At 63.6% G+C, this 20,510-nt stretch overlaps 1 protein-coding gene across 1 annotated transcript in view; it reads right to left on the bottom strand.

The window, feature by feature from the left end:
* PRDM16 (PR/SET domain 16) overlaps positions 1-20,510 on the bottom strand; it is a 319,814-nt gene that overhangs the window by 272,581 nt on the left and 26,723 nt on the right. The gene's annotated exons all lie outside the window — the stretch shown is intronic.

Raw genomic sequence — 20,510 nt, forward strand, 5'->3', positions numbered from 1 at the left:
GATTGCTCACAAAAAGCGTCCAGGGGCCAGTGTATTGTGAGAATTGATGAGAAGGAATTAGAAGGCTGGAGTGGGGTGGGGTCATTCCCCCCAGATAGGAATGGGGCGGCATGGGGGTCCCTCCCTGCGGGCGGGCAGGAGCTTCCAACCGGCAGGTCCTGACCGCGCTGGGCTCCTGCCACTGCCTGCTGGGTTGGTGCGCTGGCCGGCCTGACCTCCTCCCGCGGCCCATGCAGGGAAGGGGTGGCGGCTCGCGCGTCCCCTAATAAGATCCACATTCGGCCGGCGGGTGCCCACCACCCGCGCCCCTCGTGCAACTGAAAGCCCTTTGTTCGGGGAGGCCAGAGCAGGATTTGCTTTCATTTTTCATGATGTTTCACTCAATACATCACCGGGTCGCTGGCGTGGCCGCGGGGATCCTGCCCAGGCTGCCTGCAGTGGGCCACCGTCCCCCGAGGCCGCCCGGCCAGTCCTGCCTGGCCCCCCGTGACGCTCCCCTGCACCCGGATGCCGTGTCCATCCTAAACTGCTGCCCTCTGACCCCCTGGCCAGGCGTGGGGACCCGGGCCCCGGCACATCTCCTGTGGGTCTCCACGAAAACGGTTTAGTTCCGGTCGGGGACCTTTGGGCAGCGACTCGCTCCCGCTGTGTTTTGTTTTAATTAAGAGCCGATCTCCTTCTGAGCCCATTCCTGCGAATAGTTCCACGTGGGTTTCCCTCAGGCCACGAGGCCGTTCAAATAAAAGCTTCACAAATAATAAAGATAATGTTGGCCCCTAACCCAGGAGCTGGGGGACCCAGAGCCTCACCCCAGCCAAGTAGGGGCGTCCGGGAGCAGAGGAGCCCCCAGGCTTTGTCCGTGCCGGAGGGACACAGCAGGCTGACTGGTCCCCCAGGAGCACGGCCCGCCAGCCCCCACCGCCGCCTGCACCCTGCCTCCAGAGCTGGGGCACTAATTGCAGCATTTTCCTGCACAGCAGAGAGAAAAGAGGAGAAAAACACCCACTTATGTTGTCCCAACACAAGATTCTGACATGTTCACAAGTTTATTATATCCTGTTTCTAATCTAAACACAGAGCCAGTGCCTTGGAGAAGCGGGAAGTCGGCTTCTAACGGCCTCTGGGCCCCACCCTCCCCGCCGTGCCCTCGCCCTGCCGGCCCGGGACCACTCCCACCCCCGCCGGCCCACTGGCTTTACCACGGGAGGCTTTGAGGCCCCCCCCCTAAGACTCAAGGGCACGCGCCCCCCTTTGGGGGCTGCAAGGGGCAAAGGGGAGGGGCTGGGGGCTCAGGGTCTGCTGGAGACCCCCAGGGCAGCACCTTCCTCTGGCTTCAGGGTGTGGGAGGCAGACATGGGGGGTCACTTAAAAGAAATGAGGGTGGGCCCTCAGAATTACCTTTTGCACGTGACACTGGCTCCCCCCAAACAAGCCAGTCCTCGTCTCACCCGTGACGGTAGCCCCTGCCCGGCCCGTGGGCCCCCGGCCAGGCTCCTGGCCCACAGGGTGCCTGTACCTGCAGCGAAATTCTAAATAGTTGCTCAGGTTTCTTTACACATTGTCCATTTTCGGGCAATTGGAGCCGAAAGTCATCACGTACAGCTAAACTCCACAAAGCCGCAGCCCATTGGATGCACCCCCGGAAGCTTCTGGCGTGGTCCCGGGAGGGAGCGATGCGAGGCATGGGGGACACCGTGATGTGGGGCAGCAGGAGAATCCCGCAGCCCCAGCCGCCCACTGACCACTCGGGTGTCAAGTCGCGGTGGCCGGGTCAGGCCCCCGTCCCGTCTTCCCCTGTGGCTTTGCAGCAGCTCTGGGAATCAAGGCCAAGGCTGGGCAAAGCAGAGCCCCAGCCCCCTCACTGCCTCCCCTGTGGGCCAATCCCTAGGCCAGCTCGCCCAGCACCCTGCACGGGGGCAGCTCCAGTCCCCCCCCGAAACGGGCCAGGAGCCGGAGCCCCCTTCCTCGGCCTGCAAGCATGGCGCTGCCGTCAGCCTGATGGGGCCTCGGGCACCCTACAGAACCCCCCTCCTCATGCCCCCCCCAGAGGGGCCGCGTCAGGCACAAGAGACTACCGCAGCTTCTGGAACAATCTCCAGACGATCTCCATGGCTCACATGAAGAGGAAGGAACGGGAATAAGCGTCTCATTGTGCAGGCACAAAACCAGGACACCGGGGCCCTTTCTCAAATCCTCGCGTCTCAGACCCGTGACATGGAGACCGGCTTCCAGAACCTTCTCCCACCACGCTTCCCCGCCGCCCCCAGCACTCCCCAGGCTGAGGCAGAGAGGAGGCACGGGGCAGCCGGCCCCCGGCCCTGGAAGCGCTAATGGAACCAGGACACGTGGGGCAGCCCAGGCTGCGCGGAGAACACGGCCCCACCCCCAGGGCTCCGGGAGGTGTCTCCACATCCTTTCAAGGGAAATGACTTTCCACGCTGGTGTCCTGAGGAAGGTAATTAAGCGCCTCCAGAGGCCCGAGCTGCAGGCTGGTCACCCGCCTCGCCGCACAAAGGGCCACCCCCGGGCCCGCTGGGCCGCGGCACTTCCCACGCATCGGTCCGTGAGGTGGGCAGCCGGGAGAGGCTGTCGCTGCTCCTGGAAGGCAGAGCCGGGGCCCCGGGGCGGGGGCCGTCCCACGAGCACGGACCATCGAGGGGCGGCCAGAGCAGGTGGTGAGGCCGGGTTGTTGTCCCAAAGACCGACAGGCCAAGTGAGGAGCAGGCTGCAGAAGAGCGGGCCCGGTACAGTGGAGGGGCTGGCCCCCCACGGCGCCCCCCACATTCCAGCACAGCCCGCTCAGCAGCGGGGCCGGCCAAGGCGCGGCGCCGAGGCCCCTGCTAGGCGGGCAAACTGTCCAGCCGGCCTCACCTTCCTGCTCGGGGCCCTTGGCAGGTCCCGACTCACTAGGGTGCCAGAGAAAGCGCCAGCCGACTCGGCCACAGAGGCCCCGTGGGCCCCGAAACACACAACTGCAAACACTCACACACGTGCTCACACTCATGCAGCCCTCAGACACTGATGGAGACTTTGTACATGTGCACACCTGCCCTCACACACCAGAGGAGACACTGCACACGTGCACACTCACACATCAGTAAAGATCCCTTACACACTAGCAGAGACCCTCATGTGTATGCACCAAACTTCATGCACCAGTGGAGACCCTGTCTTCACACACCAGCAGATCCTGCACATGAATACACACACCCTTACACACCAGTGGAGACTCTGCATATGTGCACACCTGCCCCTGAACTCCAATGGAGAATCTGCAGGTGTTCACACTGGCCATCCACATTGGCAGAGACCACTTATACATCCTCACTTTCACACAAGCAGAGACTTGTTCACCTTCACTCCAGCACTCATGCCCACACTCACACACCAGCAGAGACCTTGCACATATGTACGCCCATCTTCACATACCAGAGGAAACCCTGTATGCGCTTGCGCCCACCCCTGCACACTGGTAGAGAACTTGTGCACACGCACACCCACTGTCGCTTATCAGAGGAGAACCTGCACACACTTGTGCCCACATTGCACAGTAGCAGAGAGCTTGCACACACGCACACCCTCACACACCAGAGGAGACCCTGCACACCTCAAGCCTACCCTCACACAGCAGCAGACGCTTGGACGTGTGGGCCCTGGTGTGCAGTACACGCACGCCCCACGACCCACTCACTCCACACAGCCACTGCCCAGGGTGAAAGTGAGTCAGCACCCCGGGTGCCCCAGGAAGGGTGCACAGAACCCCCAAAGGAGGAGTATCTGAGCATATGCCAAACCCCAGCCAGGCAGGCACCCAGCTCACACGCAGCTGGCAGTGTTGCTTTCCCGCTTCGCCCCTGCCTGTTGTCAGCTGTGTTTTCGTAGCAATGGGGTCTGCGGGTGATGCCAGGGCAAGGGAGGCTCGTGTCAGGCAAACTTACTCCACCATCCTGTCTCCCTGAGTGCACCCCTGCACCTGCTCAGTCCCCACAGTGACTGCAGAACAGCCACACACAGAGCCTCAGTCAGGAGCCCTCCCAGCGGGCGAGGATGGTGGTCAGAAAGGTGAGCCACAGTCTCGAGTCAGACGTCACGCAGAACCTTCGAGATGACTCGCTATTTCCCGCATTCTGAGCAGGACACGCAACCTTTCAGGGCTGCCCATCTTCACAGGGCCATGGCTTGTGTGTGTGTGTGAATGCATGTGTGTGCATACCAGAGTGCACACATGTGTGAGTGCATCGTATACATGTGTGATTGTGAGCACGTGTGATGTGCATGAACGTGACTGAGTGCATGTACGTATGTACAAGTGTGCATATATATGTGAGTGCATTGCATGTGTGGGTGTGCGCACATGTGCAAACATGTGAGAGTGCGTGTGAGTCCATGTGTGAGTGTGTGAGTGCCTTGTGTGAGCACACACACACACATACACGGTGCGAAGCTCACAGCCACTCTCACACATGCACAGCCTCTGATGGGTTCCTGGCACACTGGGAGCCAAGGCTGCCTGGAGCCCGTGACCCTGGGGTGAGGGGCCCAAGTGCCACCACCTGGACCCTTAGGTGCGTCTTTCCCGCTGGATTTCAAAGGAGAAAATGGGAATGTGCTTGAGCCTCCCAAAGAGGAGGGAGAGGGGGTGCCGCAATCCCCTCCGAGGGGCATGCCAGTGAAAATCCAGCCACGTCCACACAGAGTCCAGTCCACCAGTTCCCCAGAACCCCAGGACTGCTGCTGAGATGGGGGCTGGGGAGACGGGGGCAAAGGTCACCTTCTGACAGGGTCACTTGGTGAGAGTCCTTTGCAGAAAAAGGGGGAAACGTCTGCAATGGGGGATGCTCCTGAGGAAAGCTGCATGGGCAGGAGGGGAGCAGCCACACGGCGCTCGTGCCTCCAGCCACCGAGCCCAGACACTATTTCCACTCACACCTGGGGGGCGGGGGGGCGGAAGACGCCGGAAGAGAAAGGGTCATCTGTCCTCCCTCGTCAGTTTCTGGCCACCTTCGCCTAAAATCTCAGAGCCCCTGGTTTCACCCAGTGCCCCTCGCCACGGTTTGATTCCATCTCCCCAGCTGCCGTGTTTGTATTTTAAAATGCCCTTAAACCCGGGACAGCTGGAGGCATCTCTCACCAGACTAGGATGGAGAGAGACGTAGGAATGAATTATTCCAAGAGCACTTTAGCTGCAAAGGTCGTGCGGAAACACTTCGAGCAGAAAAGCACCAAGAAGGGGGTATCTTCCCCCACGGTAAAGACCGTACCCTGCATGGGGCTTCCCCTTCACCTGGCCGCCAGGGGTGCACCTGCGCCCCCCACCCCAGGTGTGTGATTCTGGAAGGTCAAGCCCTCGTCCGCCCCCCACTCACCCTCGTCCGCCCCCCACTCACCCTCGTCTGGCCCCCCCACTCGCCCTCGTCTGCCCCCCCACTCGCCCTCGTCCGCCCCCCCACTCGCCCTCGTCCGGCCCCCCACTCGCCCTCGTCCGCCCCCCACTCGCCCTCGTCCGGCCCCCCACTCGCCCTCGTCCGGCCCCCCGCTTGCCCTTGTCCGGCCCTCACACTCACCCTCGTCCGGCCCCCACACTTGTTCTCTGCACCCCCCGGGCATAAGGGCTGATGAACCAGTTCAGCTTGGCTGGCCAAGGCCGACTCGGCGGCGCTTTGCCTTCTGCGTCCCGTTACGGACCCCACGCTCCCATTCTAAGGTGCTGGGGTGAGTGCCTGGGGCGGGGTCAGGGCTGGGTCAGAAGCAATCGCGGCCCTTTCCCACGCTGGGGTGAGGGTCTCAAGGTCTGCAGACCCAGGGGCCGAGTCTCCACATCTGCCGGGCGGGCTGGGACTGGACAGCCGGACCAGCAAGGAGGGACCTGACCGTGGCGTGGCCTGCACCGGGCAGAGAGGAAGCGAGGGTACAGGGCAGGGCAGGGGCGGCCCCTGCCTGGGAGGCATCCAGGCCTCTGAGCGGCACACGTGGTAGCAGGACTTGCCGCAGGGAACGAATGCACGTGAATGGGTGCAGGGACGGGCGTCTCACGGGCCCCTGCAGGCCGCCCCATCTCCCCAGGCCCTGGGGTCTAGCCCAGTTCTCTGCGCCCCGCCTGGCCACCCACTCGTGCCAGCCATGCTCCCAAAATGCCTCCCAGGCCTTCGCCTTCACCTCACAGCCGTGCCTCAGGGGCCTAGCCTTGACCCCATGGCCCCAGGGAAGGCTGGGCAGAACGTCTCCCATGGGCGGGGCCAGCACACACCTGTGTGGACTCAGCACCTGCCTTAGAGCCCAGCAGCTGCGGGGGCCCCAGCCGGCAATGCCGGACACAGGTTGGATAGCTCAGGGCACCTGACCCCTGGAGAGGAAGCATCGCCAGCAAAGGCAGAGCTTGGGGCCCGGCACCAGCCCCTTGAGGGTCTCTACGTTGACGGCCAGCACTGCGGGCAGCACCCACGTGGCCGCCCATCTCCCCTTTGTCCGCCTGGGCACTTCCGAGGCCCCTGGAGCCCCTGCCTGATGGAGCATCGATCCCAAGAGTGCAAAGTCCAGCCTCCGCTCCCCCTCCTGCTCTGGGCGACACGGCCCGTCATTTGCCATCGCCCTGCCCTGCTGGGTTTGCTTAGGCGTGGGGGTTGCTTTCTCCATCACCTCCCCGTCCTCCCACTTCCCCTCCCCACGGGGCACCAGGGGTGCCATGACAGCCAGCTCTCTGTCCGGGACCTGGAAGGGGCCTGCCCTGCCTGCGAGGTCCCCCCACCCTCACGTGGAGAGCACCTCCTCGTGGTGCATGGGGCTGCAGGGGAGGCACAGAGAGGGGCGGCAGCTCACTCAAGGTCACACAGCTGTGAGGCGGCAGAGCAGAGCAGGGCTCAGCCAGATCTCCAGAGTCCTGTGTCCTTTGATCCAGCTGATGCTGCCCCAGGAAACAGCCAGATGTGGGGTGGCAGGAGCCACGAGAGGAGCGGGGGTGCAGGGGCCAGGGCTGCAGGCAGAAGGGCCCCCCCACCCACCCAGGGGCTGTCAGGACCACCATCCAGGGGCATCCACAGGGGCACCAGGGGGCAGGGTCCTGCCTGGTCACTCGGGGGTGAGCCCACAGCTGAGGGGTGAGAGGGCACAGGGTAGGTCAGGGGTCCGTCCACGGACTGCGTTTGCACAGGTGGGGGACACGGAGTTTCAAACAGCATTTAGATGCACATCGACGCGTAAGGCCATAAGACTGTCACTGAAACTCCCCCACACATCACCTGTGGATTTAAAAACAAAATAAAACCCAACACTGGCAGGGGAAGGGAACCACTCCAGTGCTGGTCCCTTTTCATCCTGAGTGCTTGTAATAAGAGGAAGAAATGGTAAATGCTCTCCAGGGAGAAAGTAGTTCCTAGGACTCCTGAGCCTGAGCCCCGAGATGGGGCTTGGGGGGTGCAGAGGCCTGGGCGCCCCTCACAGAGCTAAGGCCTTCCCCAGGCCCCTAAACCAGGGCTCCCCACTGGAGGCATTTCTGGTTGCATTCCTGGGTGGGGGGCTCTGAGCTGCATGGTGAGGGTGGGGGCAGGGACCCCCTAACCTCAGGGCTAAGAATCACCCAGAATGAGTGGCAGCGGTGCCTGCGTAGGGGGCCTAGTCTCAGCGCTGCCCCTCCCTGCTGGGCAACCAGCTGCAGTGGGACCCCTCTGACCCGGCGACCCCCACAGCCCCTTTCCACCAGGAGACCCACCTCACCGCCTCCTCCCACCAGGGACGGGCCGAGCAACGCGGGGGGCTGCAGACGCCCCAGGAGCCCACGTGGCCGGTGGGCAGTTACGAGGCTGGAGGCTCCCGCCCTGCAGAAAGGAGGCTGCACTGGGGACCCCCCTCTGTGGGCGATTTTGGGACGCAGGCCGCATGTCCCCAGCCACTCCAGGTCTGTCCTGCAGGTTGCCCAAGCCATGGGCTGCAGAAATGAGCTCATGCACATGAGGCTGCACCCCGAACCCCCAAGCCCGCGCCCCTGGGGCCCCATCTGTGCGCTGGATGGGGGAGGTACCTTACAGGTTATTTGAGGAAAAACCTTTACAACAGAAAATAACGCTCATGACCAAATAGAAGCTAAATGTGGCGGCCCGAACACTGGGTCCTCGTGGGGCATTTTCAGCTCTGCTCAAAGAGGCAATTTGGAGACAAAGCCAGCCTCCCCGCGCCCTGCCCTGCCTTTGTCAGCGGGGAAAGGGCCCTGGGGCTCGGGCCGCTCTAACCCTTTTAAGCCATGCCCAGAACCCAACTTTTCCTTGAAGACCTTTTTCGTCTCTCCCACTAGGCTCCCCTGAAGAGGAGAGAGACAGAGAAGAAGCCCGAAGCTCCCCGAGTTGGTCAGCTGGGATCCCAAAGAGAATTCTCTCCGGGCCCTTCTGTCCACCTCCCATCTAGGGGCCGTCTCAGCCACAGCGCGATGACGTGCGCTGACGTTTGCCGCCATGGCTTCGCTCGCCTCCTCCCGGTGGGCCTTCACTCCAGGCCGCCACCCACCTCACGGACACCACAGCCCCAGGGCGGCTGCCCCTGAGCTACGGCTGCACTGGCCAGTGCTGGGGTCCCGGGGAAGGTGGCCGGGGGCTGGTGGGGGACCACGGAGAGCCCAGGGGTGACAGGCAGGCGTCGGGGCAGCAAAGGGCTGCCCCACAGGCGGGGTGTTTGCAGCCGCTCTCACCCACCCCGGCCCCCACCTCCACCTGCACCCCTCCTCCCCTTTCTCCTCCCTCCGCCTCTGCCTGCACCCCTCCTCTCCTCTCACCCTCCTCCCTTCCTCCTCCTCACCCTCCCCCCTCCTCCCCTCCCGTCCCTCTTTCCTCTCTGCCTCCTCCCCATCTTTCCCTCTTCCCTGCCCACCCCACCTCTTCCCCACAGAGACCCTTATTTCCCACTGGCCTCCCCATGGACTGTCTGACAGCCCTTTTGACAAGAATCCCGACCTCTTTTGTCTCCGAGGACGCCCCCGGGCCTCCCCCATTTCAAGAAGGAGAATCTTTTCCATCATGCCCCCCCCAGCCCAAGGAACACAGAAGCCTTTGCAGACCTACACCTGGGCAGCAGGAAGAGGGCAAAGCATTTCCTTCTCTCCACCCCCAAAGGGGACTGGGCTTGGGGGGTGCAGTGGGGCCATCAGGGGCCCAGGGCTGGGTCAGTGCAGGGGGCAAACATGCTCCCCTCAGAAGGCCACAGGCCCCCCGACAGCCCCTCCTTGCATGTGCTGCCCTCCTCCCTCACCCACAGCATGCTCGGGGCTCCCCCAGGCACCCCAACATGCTGGCCCCTGTGGGGGAGAAACACACAATTCACATCCAGGCATCCCCCCAAGTCCTGACCTCGTGGCACACATCCCCTCACCCCAGGGCCACCCCAGGACTCCAGCCACTGGTGCCCAACAGCCCCTGGGGGCTGGTGTGACCCCACGAAGAGCCCACCCTGCTGCCATGCCCAGGATTGTCCCCCAACGACCATGCCAGGAATGCCACGCGAGGGGACAGAAAACCCACACCAAGCCCACACAGCCTTCCGGCAAAAATAAATGACCGCTCTAATGGTGGCGTGAATGGGTTTGTCAGAAAGGCCCCATTAGGTCCAGCTTGGGTCAGGAGAAGTTCCGCAGCCTTCCTTTTGTAAAAGTCGCTAATCCAAATGCACCAGAGAGGAAGCTGCACCTCAGGTGGACAAACGGGAGCTGAGCCATCACCCTGCCACCCGCCCTCATCCCTGCACCTGGAAGGACGGACATTGTCCGGTTGGGGCTGGACAGGACAGGTGCAGCCAGTCTAAAGAGGACACTGCAGAAGGACCTGGGGCCTTCAGCGACTGCCCGTGCCAGGGCCCAGGCATCCCCAGGGAGGCTACCGAAGGACGAGGCCTGGGGAGGCAGTGCCCGACCCCACACGCAACTGGGGAGGTGGTTAATGCAGTGTGAGGGTCTCATGGCCAGACATGCCCAGAGGTCCCTGGGCCACTGTCACGGGGCTCCAGGGATGAGTGTGAGCCATGTGATTTGGGGGTGCAGGCCCGTTCCCAGCCGAGCACCCCCGGCCCTGCCTCTCTCCTCCCCTGGTGGCACAGGCCCCGGCTCACAGTGACGCCTGGGACCTGGGGCCTCCCGAGTGAGGGCACAGTGCAAGAAAGTTCCAGAACCCCAGGACCCCATGCCCCTCGGCTCCACGGCCTCTCGCCCGAATGTGAACCCACTCCTGAACTGCTTTTCCTTCCCTCCGGTCCGTGCCCTGCGAGGGTGACCAGCACACGAGGCGGCTCCTTGGAGCACTGGGCAGCCAGAGGTTCAGCATTGCTTCGGGGCCCCACCGAGAGGCTGGGGCACCACCCCGCGTGCCTGGGGGCTCCACCACAGCATCCTGCTGTACGAGGGTAAAGCGGCAGCAGCAAGCAGCATTATTATTGGAAGCTCACATCCGCAACACGGTACAGCATCTGCTCAGAGAGGTGGCGAGTGCTGGACCAAGGAGCACACCCGAGACAGGGCTTTTACAACGCGTTCCGGAACAATCTGGAGTCATCGTGGCACCCAAGGACTCGTGGCTCCAGGCCGCTCCCTTGCCCTGCACAGTGTGTCCACGGCAGCGGCTCGGCCTGGCACTGCTGGACTCCGACACAGCCATGTGGCCCCCTCACGCCCATGGGAGCATGGACAAGCTGCTCCCTGGGCCTGGGTCCCCTCTACCTTGCCCCACAGATGTTCCTCCAGGCGGGCCACTGCGGTCTGTGGCGAAAGTGACCCTGGCATCGGGTGGCGTGGCAGAGGCCAGGCACAGGACAGCGGACCCCTGGATGAACAAGCCCAGAGGCAGAGCCTGCCCCGGCAGAGGTGACAGCAGATGCAGGGGTGGCACTTTGCACCCCAACCTCACGTCCACCAAGTAAGTCAGGCTGCGACAGGTGTGCCGTGGCAGGTAAGATGGGCTAGAACCCTACCTCACACCGCACACAAATGCCATGGAGAGAAGGAGGCAGGGGCTTAAAATACAGAGAGCAAATCTCCAAAGCCTTAAGAAGGAAGAGGGGGAGAGTCTGGCCTTGGGGGAATGGAGGGCTTATTAAATAAGACTGAAAAAGGCGCAACGGAAAAGGGCCTGGCCCTCTGGCTGCGTGGCACTCCCCAAAACTCGATGCACCGTGGCAGTGCTTCCCAACCTGCAAAATTAGGATACCAAGATTCCGCAGCTTGCAGATCGGTCCCCCAAAAGGAAAGAGGTGGCCCAGCCCTGGCATTGAGTAGGGCACCCTAACGCCAGCACCTGGGGAATCTCTCGGTTCTCCCTGCTGACCCGTTCCCCATCCGCGCTGTGGCTGACACAAATGTGGGCACCGCACTGCCCTCTCCCTGCAGCTCCGTGGGGACGCGTGGCCCCTGGCACACAGCAGTGGCCTGAGCAAGACTGAGACGGGCAAGGACCTGGTGTCGGGGTTAGCGCCCGGGGAAAGCGGCCAAGGTGCGGCCCGCAGAATTCTCAGGGATCAGGTGTATCCCCAACAAGAAAAGGCGGTTCCAGGGGTTCCAGCAGGTCCGACAAAAGGGAAAGAATCCATCCAGGATGCTTTCCACCATGTCCCCAACACCCGCCCAGAGCCTGCCACGAGTGCCAGCCCGCCGGGGAAACCGGCCGGGACAGGCAAAGCGCCTTGGCAGGAACTCTGAGCCGCCCCTGTGGGTCCCGGTGGGCCCTGCAGTGAGTATTAAATGACAGAAGCTCAAAGGATCACTCTATTTACAATAGAATTAGCCTTGTGGACTGACACCAAGGAAGTCCTGGCTTCCAAATCCCAAGCCCAGTAAACCCTCGGTAAGCCCCAGACACGAAGCCACCTGGCTGAGCCGTCACGCAGCCACAGAGCCCGACAAGGCACCTGCTCTGAGCGCCCGGCCTCAGTCTTAGAGGGTTGGGTTGGCTGGGGGGGTGCAGGCCTGGCTGGGGCGAAAGCAGCTGCAATCCCTGAATGGGGGGGAACCACCCCCAGGAGCAGCTGAGCAGAGAGGCAGGTTGCGGCGATGTCCACACAAGCACATCCCCAGCCCCGGCACCCTGAGCGGCTCTGCCCTCGTTCCTGGGCACGTGGCCCCCGTGGCACTTGAGGCCAGCTCCTGGATCCTGGAAATGGCAGCTTCCTCAGCGGACCCTTCCAGAAGCTTCCGGAAGCCCATGGAGATACTCTGGATTCACCCCTACCTGGTAACAGCAGGGTTGAAACCCAGGGAGGCTCAGGCTGCCCACTCAAGGTCACCCACACTGCTGGACCCCAGGCGGCCAGACCCTGCCTCGCTGCCCAGGCCTTCCCTGGACATCAGCCGGCCCCAGGGACAAGGCCTGCTGGATGGTGCATCCTGCCCGGCAGTGCCACCCCGTGCCGGGGCCCCAGGGTGACTTGGCGTCCGGCAGCCCAGCCTCCCGACCGCAGCACCGCGGAGACCCAGGAGCGGCCCAGCCCACTCATGTGTGTCTGCCCAGGTGCCGGAAACTGGGCACCCCAGGGGTCCGAGCTCTGCACCAGGGCGAGCCTTCCCCAGTACACCCCGGCGTGCAGACCACCCCGTGGAAAAGGCTTCTGGAAGCTTCCGCAGCACGGGGAGCAGAGCCTATCCACGGCACCAGCCCTTGTCCTCTGGGCACCTACCCCGGCCCAGCTCAACTGCCCGACGCCACGTCCAGACCTCCATGTACCAAGCTCCAGGCTGCCTCGGGGCCCAGACCCCTCCCGTGCACGGCCCGGGGCGTTGCCCATTGCAGTCCCCATCTTCCCAAAGCCCCCCGCCTCACTGCGCCGCACACCCCGCTTGGTGTCTGTGCAGCATCCCCAGCCATGGCCTGCCCTCCCTGGGGCAGAAGCTCCCTCAGCACCCCCAGGCCTGCCCTCAGGAGGGGTCTAAGCGGGAGCACCCTGAGAAACGAGACACGGTGAGCCCCAGGGGCTTGGAGCTGGGAGGCCCTGAGCCGGACACGTCCCCCCACTCCCAGTGCGGAGACAGGTAGGGAACCCAGGAGAAGGGAAGCTTCGGGGGGTGCCCTCGGGTCTCCTGCCCGTGCACGAGGACTTTCAAGGGTGATGGGCACAGCGTTCCTGTCCGCGTCTGGGTAGGAGGAGGGCGGCAGGGGAGAGGGGAGCACGGTCCACGGAAGGCGGCCGCTCGGCCCCTTTCCCAGGCGGGAGGGGGTGCAGCCAGGCCGAGGCGGCTAATTAGCATGCTGTTTGTGGGCCGAGCAGGGAATGTAATTACTGCACGAGCAGGGGCTGCTGGAGGAATGCATTTTGCAGGTTACCATAGGAATCCGTGTAGCCTATTCATCCCGCCAATACTAATCGCTGTCATAAGGAAGGGATTGGGAAGGCTGCAGGCTAACATCTGATTAGATGGCCGGGACAAAGCCGGCAGCACTCGCTCCTTAACCCTTTGGGCTCCAAGCGAGTGACCTGCTGGGGCCCCCCCCTCCCGAGGCAGGTCCCAGCATCAGGTCCTCCAGGCGCTGCCGGGGCCGTCCAACTGGTCTCTGGCTGGCAAAGCACCAGGACCCTTTCATGGCACGTTCCCCCCAGAGCTCATGGCGTGGTCCCCCCCGGCCTCGCAGCCTGTCTTTGATGGACAGGGCAGGAGGCAAGCAGCCAGGTCCTTGGTCTGGGGGAGGATCAAACCCAAACAGCTGGACAGCAGGGGGCATGCAAAGAGGACTGGTGGGCAGGTGGAAGCTTGCAGAGCCTCAGGGCAGCCGAAGCTCCCCCCCCCCGCATTGCTCCCTGAGGCCACCAGGGCAGCCCCGGGGTGGCCGGCAGCTCTGCCCTTCAGTCCACTTCCCGCAACCCTGTGCTCAGAAGGACTTGTGACCTTGGGAGGTGACCTGCCCATCCCCCAGCCCAGGAACATCTGACCCAAGGCGTCTGGGGGCAACTGCTCCAGAAGAACCCATCCTGCCCCCTGCCACTGCACCCCAGCACCCTGCTTGGCCTTCCCTGTCTCCCACTACCTTCTAGTGGACACATCCTGCAGAGGCTGTACCCTCTAAGACCCCAAACCCACACCCGCACAGGCACATTCATCTCTCCTTAGTGCTTCTATTGACTGCCTACTGTATACCAGACTCTGGGGAGCTGGGAGGAGCAGGAATGTCACCCCGAACTTCAGAGTCTGAGTTCCCCTGGCCACAGCCCAGAAATGTCCAACCTGGGACCATGAGACCCACGTGTGGTGTGGGAGGGGGTCCGGAGGAAATCTCCAAGTTTGTCCGGCGAAGGAAGCTGCAAGTGTCACATTGAAGGGGTGAGAAAGGGGTCTTGAGGAAAGATCACAGGTTCATCCGAAAGGGCAGGAGAGATCAGCAGGGGCCAGCTCCCAGGAGCCTTGGAGGCCACACCCTGGCACCCTTGCTGGCCGACTTGCTTGTTTAAGCACCTCCTGCCCTGCAGGACCAAGGGTGAGCCCAGCACTGCCCACAGCAGGCTTGCCTCAGGCCGTGCCTCGGGCCCCACTGAGTCCAGCACCTGCCCCGGCTCCTGGCCACCTCTCGCCTCATCGGCCTTCACTGCACGCACATGTGCTTCTACAGCCCCTCCCCACTCGGGGGCCCCTGGCCAGCCCAGCCCTCTTCCCTGGAGGCTGCCTCCCTCCCCACAGCACCCTTCGTTTCAGGTGTCCTGCAGAGACTGGCTGGGCCCCCTCACCATCCCCACCGGTGGCCACCCCACGAGCTGCTGCTGCCAACAGGCACTCAAGAGGCCGAGCAACAGCACGCTCTGAGGAGGAGGAGGGCAATTTGTTAGTGAATTTTGCCCTTTGTTATGGAAAGCTGTTGGGTTTTTAAAAATTGTAAAGGTCTGAACTGCTAACTCCCTGGGTAGGTCCGCCCTGTGGACGGGGGAATCGGGGAATCGTGGCTGTGTTTATTCCCTTTTTTATGAAAAAAAAAAAATGCCGAATGGCTGTTAAGTAGCTGTATGCAAATTCCCTGGGGCCTGTTGATTTTATTCTCTTGAAATGTTATTGAAAAAGCTCAACCCCACAAAAAGGAGGGAAATTGCACATCCAGTGGAGCCCTGATTTCCAGGGACGCGTCTCAGGTCAAGTTCATGCGCTTGCAGAGGCAAGCGTGGGGCTCCCCGCAGACGTCTCCTTCCAGCCGCCTGCCGTGCTGCCCGGGCCCGTTTGGGCTTTGGAACACGGCCCTCCGGGGATGGACGTCCTTAGGGGCCTCGACCTCCGCCTTTGGGACTCACATCAGGACATGGGGTGGGGACCCAAACGGAAGCAGCCACGCCACGGGGGAGGAGCGCCCGGGCCACCTGGTCTTCGCTGCCAGACCACGGGGTCCAGGCCGCCGCCCCGGGGCAAGCCCAGGTGGGGAGGCAGAGCCTGGGCTGGGGGAGGCTGGAGGAGCCACGTGTCCTGCAGGTGATGGGCATCCGCCGTGGCCATGGCCTTCACAAGGCAACCACTGCACGGAGCCAGAGCCGGGTCCTGCAGAGGCAGCGGCTGAGGAGCAGGGCCACGGGTTCCAGGCGCATCCACGCTGGGACATCCAGACCCAACCCTGTGGGGAGCATTGCAGGCAGGTGCTGGGGGACTCTGTCCTCTTGATGCTATCGCTACTGAACACGCCTGTTTATTAAAACGACCGGGTGATGCGTCCACGCTTGTTCGGGTGGAGGTTTGGGTTCCCAGGGGGGAGAGTGGGGGATTTGCACTGCCAGAGCTTCTATCAAATCCCTAAGGACACTTTGCAAACACCCAGAGCCCTGATTCTCACTGCCCCACGTGCCCGGACGCCCAGAGGCAAGGCTTTGGAAGCTGGCAGTCTGGCCAGCAGAAGGGGCACCAGCAGGAGTCCTGCCCACTGGCCCAGCCCCTCTCACTGTACCCCAACACATCCGCACCCCAGGCCACCGTCCAGTGACAGCCTGTGTCCTGCGGCTTCTGTATATGTGCACTGTTCACCACGGCCACGCCTCAGGTGGCTGCTAACCGTGCCTCTGGCCTGGGCCAAAGCTCCCCAAGGGGACCCAGAAGGGACAGCCCGGAGGCAGACATGTGCCCACTAGTCTTGTGCACCTCAGCTACCTCTCTGCTTTCGGGGAGACACCTGGGCATTAGTACCTGCCTCTGCCCACCTCCTGCTGTGTGGCCATGCCAGATCACTCGCCCTCTCTGAGCACTGGACTCTTTCCAGTCTAATGCACTCTGAGCCGCAGAACTGGGAACCCCAAACGTGGCACTACTGGGGCCTAGGGGTCCCCAGGGGAACTGAGGTCCCGGATAAGGAGTCCTACCCCCTCCCAAACCTGCCTTCATCTGTTTGGTAAATTAGGGTCCTTCGTGAGGTTTAGGTTTGCTGAAAATGTGGGAAAACCACCCCTTGAGCCTGTCGTCCATCCTTGGAAGGAAGTGGTTGGGGAGGGGCAGCACCCAGTGGGATGCTGGGCCTTTCTGACCATGCGTTGGTCATGGCCCCACCTGGGTCCTTCAGAAAGGTGGGCCTTCCCCGCCCTGCTCTGCCACACCCGCCCTGTGCAGGAGGAAAGTCCCAGGACCTTGGTTGCTCTTTCTCAGCCTCCAGCTGCTCGGGGCACTTGGCGCTGCCCCTGCCTGGCGCGGCCTGCCCTCTGGCCTTGGCTGCGTCCCGTCCCGGGTGGGCGCCTCGCACCGATGCCTCCGGCTCTGCCAAGCTGAGAGGCGAGGACCCCACAGGCTCCACGGGGCTGGTGGGCTGGGACCGAGACGCCCTTCCCGGCCTCCCAAGGGCCCCCTCCGCCGGCACGCCCCTGAAACGCCCATCAGATGGACCCAGGACCCGGGTCGGGCCCGCCCCGTGGACCCCACGCGCCCGGGGGCCACAGCCACCCCGCCCAGAGGCCCCCGCCCCAGCGAGTTCCGAAGGTGCGAGAGTCGCTCCTGCAACACGTCCCCGCGCGCTGTGGCGTGGCCGCCCTTTCAGCACAGATAAGCCCCTTTAGAAATGGAGGGGAATTTAATTCAGTGCCTGAGTGACAGCAGGAAGATTTATCCCCTCGCCAGACAATACGGCTCTGCGGCTTTAATCTCGCCCAGACAATGCACGGCTTCTGGGCCCTCGTCTCGGGCTTTTCCCACGATGTCGGGTGATTGGCGCAGCCGCGCTGGACGGAAGCCACCGCGCGCGGGGCACTGCCCGCGGCCTCGCAGGCCAGGGGAGGAGGAGGGCCCAGCTCGGTCGTCCCCAGAGCCACTGTGCCGTGGCTTGAGCCGTCCAGCTGGCCAGGTGGAGGCAGGGGATGCACTGGCCCCTCAGACGTGCCCCGGGACGGAGCAGCAGCTGGACTGGCCTTGCTGGGATCGGGGTCTCCATGCTGGCCACATGAAGCCACCTGCCAGGGCCGCGACGGCCACCTGGGGCAGCTTCTCCCCGGCCCCGCCCTGCCTGGGCTCTGCCTTCTGAGGGGTGGTGGTGTCGTCGCTTCTCCCCTTTAGGATGGGCCGGCCGTGGGCCAGCATGCGCGCAGCCACTGCCTGCAGCCCCCCAGAGCAATGCCAAGCCCAGCTGCAGGGGTCCCGATGTGAGCGCAGCCACGATGCCTGGCGTTCCTCCCGCTGCCCAGCATGCCACACAGACCCCCTGAACTGACTCCCACCCATGAAGGTGAGAGCCCCTGAGTCCAAGGGGACTCGCCCTAATCAGTGAGGTGGACAGTGGGGACGCAGGACTCCGTGGGCCATCCAGGGAACAAGCGTGGGCCATCGGCCTGGAGGCGCTGCATCCAGGCAAGGGGCCCTGCAGGGCATCCTTGGGCAGTCAGCAGGGGCTGCGACTGACACCTTTCATTGAAATAACCAGGGGGAAAGGCCATGTGCTCTCCCTCACTCTACCAGGGGCTCCTGCACCCCTCACCCACACTGCCTCCAAATGGGGTCCCCTCGCCCACTACCAAACCCCTAGTGGGGTCCCTTCACCCACCCATGCTCCAAGTGGGTCCCCTCTCCCATAACTGATTCCCAAGCGGGGTTCCCTCGCCCTTCACTGCCCCCTGAGTGGGGCTCCCCTGTCTGCCTGGTCACAACAGGCTCCAGGCAACTCAGGCCCAGCTCCGGGGGGTGCCGTGGGTGGCCTGCCCCGCTCCACCCCCTCCTAGCCGGTGCCCACTTTCCTCCAGCCCTGCCCGCGCCCTCCACTCGCGCACCCGCCATCGCCCTCGGCCCCATCCTCCCGCAGGCCTGTCCGCCTCCCCGGTCCCTGCCAGAGCCAGCACGAGGGGACGTGTGGCCGAGCATCTGAGGTGCCTGGGCGTGGGCCACTCTATGACCCCCGCAGGGCAGGGACAGAGGCCTCCCCCGGGCCGCGCCTGCACCCAACGCGTCACCATGGCCACTGCCGAGTTCCGCAGCACACTTGGCCTGCAGGGACGTCGTCTCGGTCAGCACCCGCCACCCCACCTGGACACAAGGCTCCGCCCCACATGTCTTTCAGGGGAGCTCGTGCCCCCCTGGAGCACGTGTCTGCCCCTCGGGTGCCAGGCCCCTCCCCTGGCCGTTCAATGGGGCGCCGGGGGGCGTTTATTTTCGTTCAACATCTAAAGCCCTGAGACACGGACAGACAGCGGACTGCAAGGCTGTAGTGTGTTACACGTGAATCTCAGCTCAAATGGAAATTTCTTCTTTCTTAAAGGTTAGTGGTTTTAAAACCACAGAAATGAATCAGTGACACAAGGCTTATTGCTGATTATGATGCGATTACGGCTAAAATGAGTTTGCAGAGTAGAGGAGGGGGTCGGAAGTGACCTGAGGTCGCCGGGCCCCCTCCGCTTTGCCCGCTCCCGCACCAGCGAGCCCGAAACCCACCTGTCTGCCACGTCTGGTCCAGGCCCCTTGTCTCCCCAACCCCGGCACAGCCCTTCTCCCCAGCGGGTCTGCCTGCTCCCTCCCAACCACGTCACTGTTCACACGCTGCCCCGGACATAGTAGGTGCTCAGCAAACACGGCCGAGGGGCTGGCTTCTGGTTCATCCAGAAAAATGGAAGGAAGGGGACACGGTGCGTGCAGAGGTTGGGATGGCCCTGCCCCACTCGCCAGCCCACCCGCAGCTGGGGGCCTGCCTCAGAGGCACCGAGGACTCCTCTCCTCTGCAGAGGGCAGCCCTGTCCACTGGCCCAAGTCGGCTCCCGGGACTGAGCTTCAAAGCGGCCGACCAACTCATCCATCTGCTGCTTTCCCTCAAGGCACTGCCCAGCAGGTGCCAGGCACAGAGCGGGCAGGGCCTGCCGGGCACCAGCCAGAGGCAGAGCAGCCCCCCGGGTCCTTCTCTGTGTTCCTCAGGTAAGTGCATCACAGTCGGGGGGGTGCAGCAGAGGGAACCATGGGGCTCCTGGAGCTGTACCCCAAGTGAGGCCGTTAGGAAAGGGCAGGGGCGGGTCCGGGCCGGGAGGGCACGTCGGGGGGTGGTGGGGAAGCCCCATCCCAGCCATCGCCGAAGCCGTAGTAGAGGCAGTGGCTGCCCTGCAGCAGGGCCCCTGGGGGGTGGAGAAGGGGAAAGCACCCAGTGAGGCCCCAGCTCCCCACCAGACACAAGAAGACTGCTCTGGCCACCTGCTGGGGACACCCTTGCCCCCCATCCTCTCCCTCAGGCCCCTCCCGGCCTGCTAGCGTCAGGAAAGCCCCTCTGCCATGGCCTCTGGCCATGCTGGCTAGACACAGGTGCGCCCACTTGCTCTGCTCCCCAGGTGAGAAGGCCCTTGTCTGTCCACCCAACCTCCTGGCCCCAGCCCTACGGCATGGGGTCCTACAGCCCTCACTGCCCCCTAGAAGGGGGGTGTGCAAGGAAAGAGCCCCCATGCCCCCCAGCAACCTGCTTTGCCCTCAGCTGTACACACATCCGCAGCGGCATTCCCTCCAGCCTGGAAGACACAGTAGGATTGTCAGAAATCTCTGACGCCCTTTATCTGGCACCCCCCTTGCTGACCCCATGCAGGAGTGAGTATGGCCCCCCCATGCTGGGGTCAGATTGCCTCTGAGCCCCGGCCGCAGGGCGGGGAGTTCTGCCAGGTCTGGGGCACAGGGAGCTCACCCTGTGATGCTCAGGGATTGCCTTGGAGCACCCCAAGAACCAAGAGGAGCAGGGCCACATGGAGCCCAGCAGGGTGCCACATGCTGACCCAGCCCCGGTGGCTGAAGCGGCCCCACGGCAGGGGGCTCGGTGGCCCTGTTGCCGTCTGCTCTCAGCCGGCTCAACCCAAACCAGCCCTCCAGCCACAGCAGTGGGGACCCAGTGCTAAGACTTCCAGGGCCTGGGGCGGACATCATCGTAAGAGTCCCCACCCCCACACCCAGCGACACAGGAGCTGAGGGGGCTTCACCCGGCGCCTGGCACACAATGCCCCCCAGGACCGGAACGGACAGAGACCCAGGACCCTCAGCGCCCCTTCCTCACGCACCCAGCACTGCCGAGCCCCATGTGCCAGGTCCCAGGTGGGGAGCGGTGGTGCTGGCACGGGGGGCCGCGGCGCCCACTCTCCAGGGCACACCCCAGAGGGTGGAG

Source organism: Tamandua tetradactyla, chromosome 2 (assembly GCF_023851605.1).
Source record: "Tamandua tetradactyla isolate mTamTet1 chromosome 2, mTamTet1.pri, whole genome shotgun sequence".
Taxonomy (NCBI): Eukaryota; Metazoa; Chordata; class Mammalia; order Pilosa; family Myrmecophagidae; genus Tamandua; species Tamandua tetradactyla.